The sequence below is a fragment of the Pseudophryne corroboree genome, chromosome 1 (genome assembly GCF_028390025.1).
Source record: "Pseudophryne corroboree isolate aPseCor3 chromosome 1, aPseCor3.hap2, whole genome shotgun sequence".
In the NCBI taxonomy this organism is placed as follows: domain Eukaryota; kingdom Metazoa; phylum Chordata; class Amphibia; order Anura; family Myobatrachidae; genus Pseudophryne; species Pseudophryne corroboree.
Window position 1 is genome coordinate 685039008 of NC_086444.1, and position 13591 is coordinate 685052598.

Sequence of the window (13591 nt, forward strand, 5' to 3'; positions counted from 1 at the left end):
CGACCCCCTGGGGGGTGACATCTGCATATTTGGCAATTGCTCCGCCTCCACACCAATATCGTCCTCATACATGTCGACACCACGTACCGACACACACCGCAAACTCACAGGGAATGCTCTAATGAAGACAGGACCCACTAGCCCTTTTGGGGAGACAGAGGGAGAGTCTGCCAGCACACACCACAAAGCGCTATATATACAAGGGATATCCTTATATTAAGTGCTCCCTTATAGCTGCTTTAATATATATATATATATAGCCATTAATGTGCCCCCCCTCTCTGTTTTACCCTGTTTCTGTAGTGCAGTGCAGGGGAGAGACCTGGGAGCCGTTCTGACCAGCGGAGCTGTGACAGAAAATGGCGCCGTGTGCTGAGGAGATAGGCCCCGCCCCTTTTTCGGCGGGTTCTTCTCCCGCTATTTTTCCAGTCAGGCAGGGGTTAAATATCTCCATATAGCCCCTATGGGCTATATGTGAGGTATTTTTAGCCTTGTATAAGGTTTATATTTGCCTCTCAGAGCGCCCCCCCCCAGCGCTCTGCACCCTCAGTGACTGCCCAGTGAAGTGTGCTGAGAGGAAAATGGCGCACAGCTGCAGTGCTGTGCGCTACCTTATGAAGACTGAGGAGTCTTCAGCCGCCGGTTTCCGGACCTCTTCACGCTTCAGCATCTGCAAGGGGGTCGGCGGCGCGGCTCCGGGACCGGACTCCACGGCTGGGCCTGTGTTCGATCCCTCTGGAGCTAATGGTGTCCAGTAGCCAAGCAGCAAATCCACTCTGCATGCAGGTGAGTTTACTACTTTCCCCCTAAGTCCCACGTTGCAGTGATCCTGTTGCCAGCAGGACTCACTGTAAAGAAAAAAACCTAAACTAAACTTTCTCTAAGCAGCTCTTTAGGAGAGCCACCTAGATTGCACCCTTCTCGTTCGGGCACAAAATCTAACTGGAGTCTGGAGGAGGGTCATAGGGGGAGGAGCCAGTGCACACCACCTGACCTAGTAAAGCTTTACTTTTTTGTGCCCTGTCTCCTGCGGAGCCGCTATTCCCCATGGTCCTTTCAGGAACCCCAGCATCCACTTAGGACGATAGAGAAATGGGGAATGGGGACACTTGCCTGTCGACTGTGTAAAATGGGGACACTTTTTCCTGGATATGAAATTTATGTTAGAAAAGGCAGTTTTTCAGGTAAAAAAGTTCTGAAAGAGATTATATATATATATATATATATATATATATAATATTTTTATTCATTTATTTTTTATTTTTTTTATTTTTTTTTATTATTTTTATTTATTTATTGTAAAATATTATTTTTTTGCGGGGGGGGGGAGGGGGGGTGTCAAATGACTACCTTGCCCCGGGTGACAAAAATCCTAGTTTCGGCCCTGATAGGAATATAAATTTCAACGGGTCAAGATACTTTAGAACTCGAATGGCCATAGTGTTCATTCTAGCACCCTGCACCTTTCAAAATCCGTGCAGTTTCTCTTTTCTGCCTGGGGTGTCGCTATCTGCTGTGATGCTTCTCAGCACACTCTGATCTGTTACTCAGTGCTGTGATACACCAGAGAAGCTGAGAAGCACCAGAGCAGAGAGCGACACCCCAGGCACGAAAGAGGAACTGCACAGGATTTGAAAGGTGCAGGGTGCTAGAATGAACACTAGGCCACACTACAGCCACATCCTGAAATCCGACACTCATCATGAATTCAGCAGCTCTGTCCGGAGGCTACTTAACCCTGGATATAGGAACCGAAGTGGACAAGGTGACAGTGACATTACTTTGAGTGCATCACGACTAGTCTTTTCGGGGACTATTCCACACACAGGTCCTGTGGTGGTGGAGGTGGAAGTTGGAAAGCCATGGTCCCTTCTCACCCGCTGCACTACTCAACAGGGCAAGTGGTGAATAGATGTTGTGCGCGTCCATCGGCTCCAGGATTGCAAGGCATGCCCCCGGCCTGACAAAAATGGGGGTTGTGGCTTGCAAATGCGCTGTTTCCTGTGAGACTATGCCCCCTGTCACCAGGTCACATTCTCTTTTCAGGTAAAAGATTCCGATTCAAAGAAAATTGGGAGGTTTACACTGTTCGCATTTAATAGAGTATCTCATCACAGTACCTAAAACATACCTGCCTACTTTTGAAAACTAGTTTCAGGGAGATTCCAGGCGGCAGCATAATACGCCGCACAAAGCGCGGCACGCCGTTGAAGGGGGGGGTCATGCTTCGCCCAAAGAGCGTGTTGAGGACTACCTATAGACATATTTATTGACACTCAGAGGTGTGTCCTGCAATGGTGAAAATTAGTACTAAAAGCAGCAAAAAAAAAAAAAAAAAAAAAAATTTACACAGTACAGCAGCATAGTCCCCCTTTTTTTTTTTTTTTTTTTTTTTTTTTTTTTTTTTACACATTATGGTAGGCAGTCCACCTTATTTACAGTTTATGGCAGGAGAGATAGAGAGATACTCACCTTTGACAATCCGGCATGCCTCTCCTCTTCCCGCCCTACACTGCACTCTTTGCAGCACAGGGCATTTTGGGCGGGCTGGGAGAGACGTCATCTCTCCCAGCACATAGGAAGGGAGTGGAGGGGGAGCTGCAACGCTGCCTGGCTACCTAGGTGAGAGTAGCGGTGATGGCGGAAGGAGGGCCGGACCCCCAGTGCGATGGAGCAGCCAAGTGGATGTTGCCGGTGGTCCTGGCACACACCTCGTTAAGGACCTGGCCCCAGTTCCCCATATTACTGCCAGCACACACAGACCCATATTACATTACATTACACAGCCTACAGTCCCCACAATATTACACCGATAAGCACATTACATTTCACACAGCCCTCCTCCCCATATCACAGATAGTACACAGCACCATATTACATTATATTAAACACAGCACAATCCTACACCACCCCACAACACCCCCCCCATCCCAATATTACATGTGGTAGCACATTACATATCACACAGCCCCCCCTCCCCCTTATTACAGAAAGTACCATATATCATTATAACATGCACAGCACACACACCCCTCCCCCGACCACATTATACACATCCCCCCTTTCTCATAAAACCCCCAGCACACACAGCACCCACCTGGCTATTGCTGCTCCTTCCTGTGAAGAGCCGGGGCCGGGACAGTGTGGTGGAGAGAGGCAGCAGCACTGAGCAGGCACATGAGGAGGAGCAGGAAGAGGTCAGACGGGCTGTGTATTACACGCAGCCCTGTGAGTGTGGTGGGCGGGGCCAGCAGCAGCGAAGCAGAGCACTGGCTATCAGTAGACCAGCTGCTCTGCTGATCATTCTCCTGCCTCCGCTCAGGCTGCCGGCTGTGTGTGCACAGCAGAAGGCAGGACTGCAACCACGGCTCTGACCTCTTACGTTCAGGCCCCGCCCCCCGCATTTCCGGACTCGCGCATGCGCAGTCCGGATTTACAGGGCTCTAATTTAAAAACCGGGAGGGCAGGCAAGGTATGCGGGGCAGCGGGAGGCTCATTGAAAAATCGGGAGCCTCCCGCTGAATGCAAGTCTGACCTAAAATCAGCAAAAATAAATTTATTTTAAGATAGCTGTATTAGTTTTAGTGTTTCTTGGGATAACTGTGAGAAATTATTTTGTGGCCCTCCAATCAAAGTCATTTGTTTATCAGGGGCGGATTGGGACGCCGGGACACCGGCCCAGTTCCTGGTTGGCCGGTTCCATTGTCCCCTTAGCAGGCTGACTCACCCCTGCACCTGGCCTCCGGCCGTGATCGGAGCTCAGCTCCAATCAGGCAGAGCTTGGAAACGGCCCCTCCAAACACTGCACAGCAACTGCCAGTGATGCTGCAGTCCATGCAGCACTTCTTCATAGCTCATACTGCAAGCTCCGGACTCTGCATGACGTCATGTAGGGGGCGGGGCTAGCACTCGGCACTGCTCTGCTGTAAGCCTGTCCTGCAGAGAACTGACTAAACAGACTACAGGGGCAGAAAGCGGTTCAGTAGCGCAATGCAAGGTACAGTAAAGTAGTAAGATGCAGTAGAACAGCGGTGGCCAACCAGTGGCTCTTGAGCCACATGTGGCCTCTTTCTTTATTAAAATGTGGCTTCCAACACTTAAAATCACATGACTGCAACAGATACGGAAATGTCTGCACTCCAGCCAGTCACGCAGCAGCACTATGGGCACAGAGAGCTGAGGGAGCCAGATACATGAGGTAAGACACCCGCCGGCAAACAGATCACACATAAGGGGCTGCTGCAATGGCATGAGTTGTGGGGGCTGTAGTTACACATGAGGGTGGGCTGGAGGAACACAAGGAGGAGCTGGCTGGAATGACACAGGAGGGTCCTGGCAGGAGTGACACATAGAGGAGCTGGCTGGAGTGACACAGGAGGGTGCTGGCAGGAGTGACTCATGGGGAGCTGGCTGGAGTGACATAGGACGGGGCTAGCAGGATTGACATACGGGGGAGCTGGCTGGAGTGACACAGCAGGGTGCTGGCTAGAGTGACAAGAGGGTGTTGGCTGGAGTGACTCATGGGGTGCTGAAGTGTATTATATGAATCTGGCTTTTTCAATCATTTTATGTGGAAATAGCTTTTTCAATGTATTTTATATTGGATCTGGCTTTAAAAATGTATTTTATATGGATCTTGCTTTACCAGGGGCATGGCCTATCAGGCACAAGGTCACACCCCATTTTTGCATGCATGCCTTCGGCTTGATGTCATCTCTTTGACGTACCTAACTAGATTTTTTGTCTCTTTGTCTCTTGCTGGTTGGCCACCCCTGCAGTAGAAGAAGGGATGAGGGAGAGGACAGAGAGGAATATGGATTAGTAATGAAAATAAAAATGGAGTGAAAGAAAATAAAATTGAGAATGCAAAGAAAAGTATGTGATAGAGAGAGAGAATAAGGCAAATAAGAGGCTCTATGTCAGGGATTAGAAGGAAAATATGTCAGTAAAATATTATGGAGAAAAGGAAGACAAAATAAATGAGACTAAAGTATAAAGATTAAAGAGGCTTCACAGAGTGTAAAGAGTCAAGAAAAAGGAACAGGTACATGCATGTTGTAATATAGAGGGACAGGGACTTGCCTGTTGTAATATAGAGGGACAGGGACTTGCGTGTTGTAATATAGAGGGACAGGGACTTGCGTGTTGTAATGTAGAGGGACAGGGACTTGCATGTTGTAATATAGATGGACAGGTACTTGCGTGTTATAATATAGAGGGACAGGGACTTGCGTGTTGTAATATAGAGGGACAAGTACTTGCGTGTTGTAATATAGAGGGACAAGTACTTGCGTGTTGTAATATAGAGGGACAGGGACTTGCGTGTCGTAATATAGAGGGACAGGGACTTGCGTGTTATAATATAGAGGGACAGGGACTTGCGTGTTGTAATATAGAGGGACAAGTACTTGCGTGTTGTAATATAGATGGACAAGTACTTGCGTGTTGTAATATAGAGGGACAGGGACTTGCGTGTTATAATATAGAGGGACAGGGACTTGCGTGTTGTAATATAGAGGGACAGGGACTTGCGTGTTGTAATATAGATAGACAAGTACTTGCGTGTTGTAATATAGAGGGACAGGGACTTGCGTGTTGTAATATAGAGGGACAAGTACTTGCATGTTGTAATATAGAGGGACAGGGACTTGCATGTTGTAATATAGAGGGACAGGGACTTGCATGTTGTAATATAGAGGGACAAGTACTTGCATGTTGTAATATAGAGGGAGAAGGACTTGCGTGTATTGTAATATAGAGGGACAAGTACTTGCGTGTGTTGTAATACAGAGGGACAGGGACTTGCGTGTTGTAATATAGGGACTTGCGTGAGTTGTAATGTAGAGGGACAGGGACCATTGTAATATAGAGAGACAGGTAGTTGCGTGTTGTAATATAGAGGGACTTGCGTGTGGTAATATAAAGGGATAGGGATTTGCGTGTTTTCTAACATAGAGGGACAGGGACTTGCATGTCTTGTAGTATAGAGGTGGTACTTGCGTGTTTTGTAATATAGAGGGACAGGGACCTGCCTGCGGTGTAATATAGTATGAGTATGTAGTATGAGAGCGTGGAAAGATAAAAATTTAAGAAAACTAAAAAGCAAGACAGATTTGAAGAAAGCAAAGGACGGAGAGTAAAGATAATGAGAATAGCATTAATATGATAAAATAAAGGAGAGACTACAGTATATAAGTGAGTGGAACAAGAGTAAAGGGTAGGGCATGACAGAATGTACAAAGAAGAAAGAGGATAAAAGGTACAGATGAGACAGTGCGGTTCGGTATGATTTACCGTCGCCCAGGATGCCGAATGTCTGTATCCCGACATCGGCATCCTGAGCGGTAGAATGCCGGCAGGGGGTCGAGCAAAACGAAGCACCTTGCAGGCTCGGTGGCAAGCTTCAATCACCACAGGTTCTATTCTCCCTCTATGGGTGTTGTGGGCACCCATAGAAGGGGAATAACCTACCTCACTGGTATACCGGCGGCAGTATGGTGCCCCCCGTCGGGATCCTGGCATCGGCATTGTGACAGTCGGGATTTCGACAAGCTAACCGCATACCAGAGAATGTAAAAAAATATAGTGTAGGAGCATAAGGAATCTAGCAAAACTAAGGGTTCAAGTTGAGAATATGGGATCCCCTGGATTAGTGTAACTACACTGGTCAAATCATTAATAAGTGTACCATCGTGGGCTCGCGTCGCTCGCCATGCTTCAGGCGGGTCGGCTCGCTCCACTTTGATTGCCACAGGTTACTGTTCCCATTAGATGTCCACGTGAATAGTGAAACTAATAGACCAGGGTTCCCATGTTCTGAACTTGAGCCAGACTAAGCAATGACCACTGATTAGGACAGTAAAGTACTGTATATAGTGAGAATAGACAAATGCCGCCATGCAAGGGTTATGTAGTAGAATTAGCATGAATTCACAGGCCCAACTGCAGCAAAAGATGCAAGGACGGCTGTGTCAGACTCTATGAAGAGTATCCCACCCCTCTCAACATACCCCACCCCCTCAACAGACCCCACCTCCATTAGGGCTGCTTCCAGAAATTTCCCGGGCTGGTTTTCCATCCTAATCCGCCCATGTTTGTTTTAATATGGCACTACATAAAAAAAGATTAGAAGCTTTGGCATAACTGTCACTGCCTGGTAACAAATAACGTGGGAGGGAGGATAGGTGGGAAAGATAGAGGGATTGAGGGAGGTTAGGTAAGAGTGTACGTTGTAGGGAGTTTGGGTGGGAGTGGAAGGAGGGAGGTAAGGAAAGTGGCAGGGAGTAGGTTTTACGGACGGAGGGAGTGTTGGTGGGGGAGAGAGGGTGGTAGGGATGGAGGGAGTGTAAGAGGGAAGAAGATTTTGCTCTCAGCATGGCTGTCAGGGGTATAGAGACCGCCAGTGAACTGCTCACAAGCGGGAATGCTGCGCGGACATGCTATCTATACACAGCGCACAGCAGGGCGCGCGGGGGGGGGGGGCGCCCTGGGCAGCATGAAAACCTACTCTGACTGGCAAAAAGGTAGCATATTGGGCCATGGCACAATCCTACACCCCCGCCAGTATAAATATGACCTCATGTTTTCTGAGGGGAAACAAGCCATTGCAGGGGGCGGGGCTTTCCTCCTCAGTCAGCCAGCGCTGCTCAGCGCCATTTTCTCCAGGCAAGCTGCAGGGAGAAGACACGCTGGCCCTCCTCCACGTCTGAATCAAGTATCAGGGGGGGCAGAGTGAAAAGTGGTGCTTATATTGGCATATAAAAGCGCTAAAGGTCTCTGTAGATAAACAGCGATTTTTTACATTGGCGCTGAGTTGTGAACTGGCAAGTTCCTTATGTGTCCTTCTGACAGATTTACTGTGGGTCTGTCCCCTTTAAGCCCCGGAGTGTCTGTAATGTGATTGTGCACATGTTTGACATGTCTGAGGCAGGGAGCTCTTCCCCTGCGGGAGCCATTTTAGGGACACAGAGTTGTAATGTGGTGGCGCTACCGGCACACCATGAGCCTGAATGGGTGAAAGAATTATGTGATAGTGTGAATCATATCAGTAAGAGATTGGATAAGTCTGAGTCTCATGCAGAAAGTTGGAGAAAATCTGTTGAAGATGTGATTTTTCAGAGTTCTGCTTTTTCATCCACAGGGGAACCTTTTGGGTCACATAAAAGGTCATTTACACATATAGTACAAACTGATACCGACATGGACTCTGACTCCTGTGTCAACACTAGTGATTGCAGGGGAATAGATCCAAAGTTAGCAAAAAACATACAATACATGATTATTGCTATAAAGGAGGTCTTAGAAGTTACGGAGCCCCCTCCTTTACCACAGGAGAAGGCTTACTTTTATACAGAAAAGAAGATTAATGTAACTTTCCCTCCATCTCATGAGCTTAACAGTCTCTTTGAGGGAGTCTGGGCAAACCCTGAAAAGAAATTTCAGATTCCTAAAAGAATTCAGGTAGCTTATCCTTTTCCTGCAGAGGACAGGAAAAGGTGGGAGTCACCCCCATTTTAGACAGTGCCCTGTCACGGTTAACAAAAAAGGTGATTCTCCCTGCGCCTGGGACGGCTTCACTAAAGGAGCCGGCAGACCGCAAGTTAGAGACTACGTTGAAATCTATTTATGTGGCAAATGGGACACTTCTCAGGCCTACCATTGCCTGTGCGTGGGTGAGTAGTGCTATTGAAAAGTGGTCAGAAAACTTGTCATCAGAAATTGACACAATAGATAGAGACGAGATACTCCTAATGTTAGGTCATTTCAAAGACGCTGCTGCGTATTTGCTAGAAGCCATGAAAGATATTGGTCTCTTGGGATCAAGAGCCGCTACCATGGCAATCTCAGCACAGAGGGCGTTGTGGATTCGCCAATGGAATGCTGACACAGATTCCAAAAGGAATATGGACACTCTCCCGTACAAAGGTGAGGCCTTGTTTGGAGATGGGCTGGATGCTTTAGTTTCTGCGGCTACCGCAGGTAAGTCGACATCCTTGCCTTATGCTCCTGCACCGGCGAAAAAGACACATCACTCTCAGATGCAGTCCTTTTGGCCCAATAAATACAAAAAGGGTAAAGGTTCCCCTTTCTTTGCGGGTAGAGGAAGGGGAAAGGAAAAAAGTCCACGGTGTCTTCAGGATCACAGGAGCAGAAATCAACCTCTGTTCCTGCCAAAGCTTCAGCATGACGCTGGGGCTCCCTTGCGGGAGTCTGCTCAGGTGGGGGCACGTCTGAAAATCTTCAGTCACTTCTGGGTTCAATCTGGCCTGGACCCGTGGGTCATACAAATAGTGTCCCAAGGGTACAAACTGGAGTTTCAAGACAGTCCCCCATGCAGATTTTTCAAATCGGCCTTACCAGCTTCTATCCCGGACAGGGAAGTGGTTGCAGCAGCAATACAAAAATTGTGTCAGGATCAACTCATTGTCCTGGTTCCCTTGTTACAACAAGGAGAAGGGTTTTATTCAAGCCTATTTGTAGTTACGAAGCCGGACGGCTGGGTTCTAAACCTGAAAAATCTGAATCTCTACCTGCAAAGGTTCAAGTTCAAGATGGAATCTCTGAGGGCAGTGATTTCCAGTCTGGAGGACAGGGAATTCATGGTGTCAGTGGACATAAAAGACGCCTACTTACATGTTCCCATTTATCCTCCCCATCAAGCTTATCTGAGATTCACAGTACAGGATTGTCATTACCAATTTCAGATGTTGCCGTTCGGACTCTCCACTGCACCGAGGTGTTCACCAAGGTGATGGCGGAGATGATAGTCATCCTTCGACAGCGAGGCGTCAATATAATTCCTTACCTGGATGATCTCCTGATAAAGGCAAGGTCCAGGGAAAGGTTGGTGCAGAACATTGCACTCTCCCTGACAGTACTTCAACACCACAGTTGGATCATAAATTTTCCAAAGTCACAATTGGAACTGACAACAAGATTGTCCTTTCTGGGGATGATACTGGACACAGAAGTACAGAGGGTATTTCTTCTAGTAGAAAAGGCTCTGGAAATCCAGAGAATGGTCAAACAAATTCTGAAACCAACAAGAGTGTCGATTCATCAATGCATTCGGTTGTTGGGAAAGATGGTTGCAGCCTACGAGGCCATACAGTTTGGCCGATTTCATGCCAGAGTATTGCAGTGGGACTTATTGGACAAGTGGTCCGGATCCCATCTACACATGCATCAGAGGATAATCCTGTCATCCAAAGCCAGAATTTCACTCCTGTGGTTGCTACACAGTTCTCACCTCCTAGAGGGATGCAGGTTCGGGATTCAAGACTGGATCCTGGTGACCACGGATGCAAGTCTCCGAGGCTGGGGAGCAGGGGGAAAGCTTCCAAGGAAGGTGGTCAAGTCAAGAAGCTTGTCTCCACATAAACGTTCTGGAATTGAGAGCCATTTACAACGGCCTTCTACAAGCGGTCCATCTTCTTCAAGATCAACCCATACAGATCCAGTCGGACACTGTAATAGCAGTCGCGTACATAAACCGTCAGGGCAGAACGAAAAGCAGAGCGGCAATGGCAGAGGTGACAAAGATCCTCAACTGGGCAGAAAGACATGCAAGAGCTCTGTCAGCAATTTTCATTCCGGGAGTGGACAACTGGGAAGCAGACTTCCTCAGCAGACACAATCTCCATCCAGGAGAATGGGGCCTCCACCAAAAAGTCTTCGCAGAGGTGACAGGTCTTTGGGGAGTTCCTCAAGTAGACATGATGGCATCTTGTCTCAACAAGAAGCCTCAGAGATATTATTCCAGGTCGAGAGACCCTCAAGCAATAGCAGTGGATGCACTAGTGACCCAATAGGTGTTTCGGTCGGTATATGTCTTCCCTCCATTTCCACTCATTACGAAAGTTCTCAAGCTCATAAGAAGAACAGGCGTTCGAGCGATCCTCATTGTCCCAGACTGGCCAAGGAGGGCTTGGTATCCAGATCTTCAGGAGTTACTCATAGAAGATCCTCGGCCTCTTCCTCTTCGCGAGGACCTGTTGCAGCAGGGGCCGTGCGTGCATCAAGACTTACCGCGGTTACGTTTGACGGCATGGCTGTTGAGCGCCGGATCCTAGCCCGAAAGGGTATTCCCAAAGAAGTCATTCCCACTCTTATTCAGGCCAGGAAGGGAGTAACGTCGAGACATTACCACCGTATTTGTAGAAAATATGTATCTTGGTATGAAACCAAGAAGGCTCCAATGGAAGAGTTTCAGTTAGGACGTTTTCTCCATTTTCTCCAGGCGGGTGTGGATGCGGGCCTACGATTGGGTTCAATCAAGGTCCAGATTTTGGCCTTGTCCATTTTCTTTCAGAAACAATTGGCCTCCCTTCCAGAAGTTCAGACAATCGTGAAAGGGGTTCTGCACATCCAACCTCCATTTGTGTCTCCTGTGGCACCATGGGATCTTAACGTGGTGTTGCAGTTCCTTCAATCGGATTGGTTTGAACCTCTACAGGAGATAGAGTTGAAGTTTCTCACTTGGAAAGTGGTCATGCTGTTGGCCCTGGCATCCGCAAGGCGGGTGTCTGAGTTGGGGGCCTTGTCGCACAAGAGTCCTTACTTGGTTTTCTATGAAGATAGGGCTGAGTAAAGAACTCGTCAGCAATTTCTTCTAAAGGTGGTTTCTTCTTTCCATATAAACCAACCTATTGTGGTGCCAGTGGCTACTGACACCTTCACTGCTTCAAAGTCTCTGGATGTGGTCAGGGCTTTGAGAATCTATGTCGCAAGAACAGCTCGGATACGGAAAACAGAGGCGCTGTTTGTCCTGTATGCTCCCAACAAGATTGGGTGTCCAGCTTCTAAGCAGACGATTGCGCGCTGGATCAGAGGTACGATTCAGCACGCTCATTCCACGGCAGGATTGCCGGTACCGAATTCGGTAACTGCCCATTCTACTAGGAAGGTGGGCTCATCCTGGGCGGCTGCCCGGCGGGTCTCGGCATTACAGCTTTGCCGAGCAGCTACTTGGTCAGGGGCAAACACGTTTGCTAAGTTTTACAAGTTTGACGCCTTGGCCGAGGAGGACCTACAGTTTGGTCAATCGGTGCTGCAGGGTCATCCGCACTCTCCCGCCCGTACTGGAGCTTTGGTATAACCCCATGGTACTGAAGTGGACCCCAGCATCCTCTAGGACGTATGAGAAAACAGGATTTTAATACCTACCGGTAAATCCTTTTCTCCTAGTCCGTAGAGGATGCTGGGCACTCAACCCAGTGCGTAAATTTGCCTGCAGTTATTATTTTGTTATAGTACACAAGTGTTGTGTTCAAATTATTTTCAGCATGTTGCTGCAATAGTTCATGCCCGTTGGAATGTGTTATGTTGAATGCCATGTTGGGCGGCATGGTTGAAGTGTGAGCTGGTATGAATCTCACCGTTAACGTAAAAGTAAATTATTTTCTCGAAATGTCCGTCTCCCTGGGCACAGTTCCTATACTGAGGTCTGGAGGAGGGGCAGAGAGGGAGGAGCCAGTTCACACACTGGAAGAGTCTTAACGTGCCCATGGCTCCTGCGGAACCGTCTATGCCCCATGGTACTGAAGTGGACCCCAGCATCCTCTACGGACTAGGAGAAAAGGATTTACCGGTAAGTATTAAAATCCTATTTTTTCTTGAAGATGGGTTTGTTTACAGGGATTTGAATTTGCCTGCCCGATGCAGGTGAAACTATCCCCGATAACCGCGGCAACCTGCAGTGTCCCATGCCCGCCACAACAGCAGCAGGCTGGGACTGCAGTGAGGGTGCCGCGGCCCAGGAGCCCCCGGCAGCCATCACATGTTGGGGGGGAGGTTATGTGACCAGGTAGCCGGAGGTGCAGTGCTGCACCGGGAGCTGTCAGGAACCGGCACCCGGTGCAGTACAGAAGACCCCTAATAAGCCGCAGCTTGTGCCGGCTTATCGGGGCTAATTGGATAGCCCTGGGCGATATCATTACCAGCTGTAATGTACCATGGGTAATGGATATTCCACGTTTTGTCAGTATAGTTATCACATTTTATTATCTACTGAGGTCCCAGTTGCAGTTCTAGATCAGATTTTTTTTAATTCTTTTATACTTGTTGCACATTAAGGGCCTGATTCTGCGTTGGACACAAGTGGAAATGTGGATGGATGTGACAGATTCCAGCGTAATATGCATGCACCAAAGTAAGAAATCGATATGCCAGATCAGGCATATGCTGTCAGATGATCACACTGTCTAAGAAATGGGCATGTTTGGGTGGTGACCATGCTATTGTACAGAACTGTTCTTTGTAGGAGTGTCATGGGCAGTATGTAAACTTGGCTTGCATGCTCAATAGTAGTGGGTGGACAAAATTGGAGGCCTGTTTTAGACAGATCTCCTGCACCCAGTATAGGGTTTGTACAAGTCCAGATACTAATGCTGACAGTTGCAGCTGCAGCCATAAAAAAAGTGAATGAGATAGTATTCCATTTGCAGGTGCATGGATGTTTGCCATATTAGCAAAAGGAAAATGGCCACAGATGTGTGCAAGTGTAAGTGGATACAAAGTGTAATGACAGTTCTATAGTGTTTTGTGTGGGAGGGTATGCCAGTGATATCGAGGCAGGTGCCTGTATGTCAGA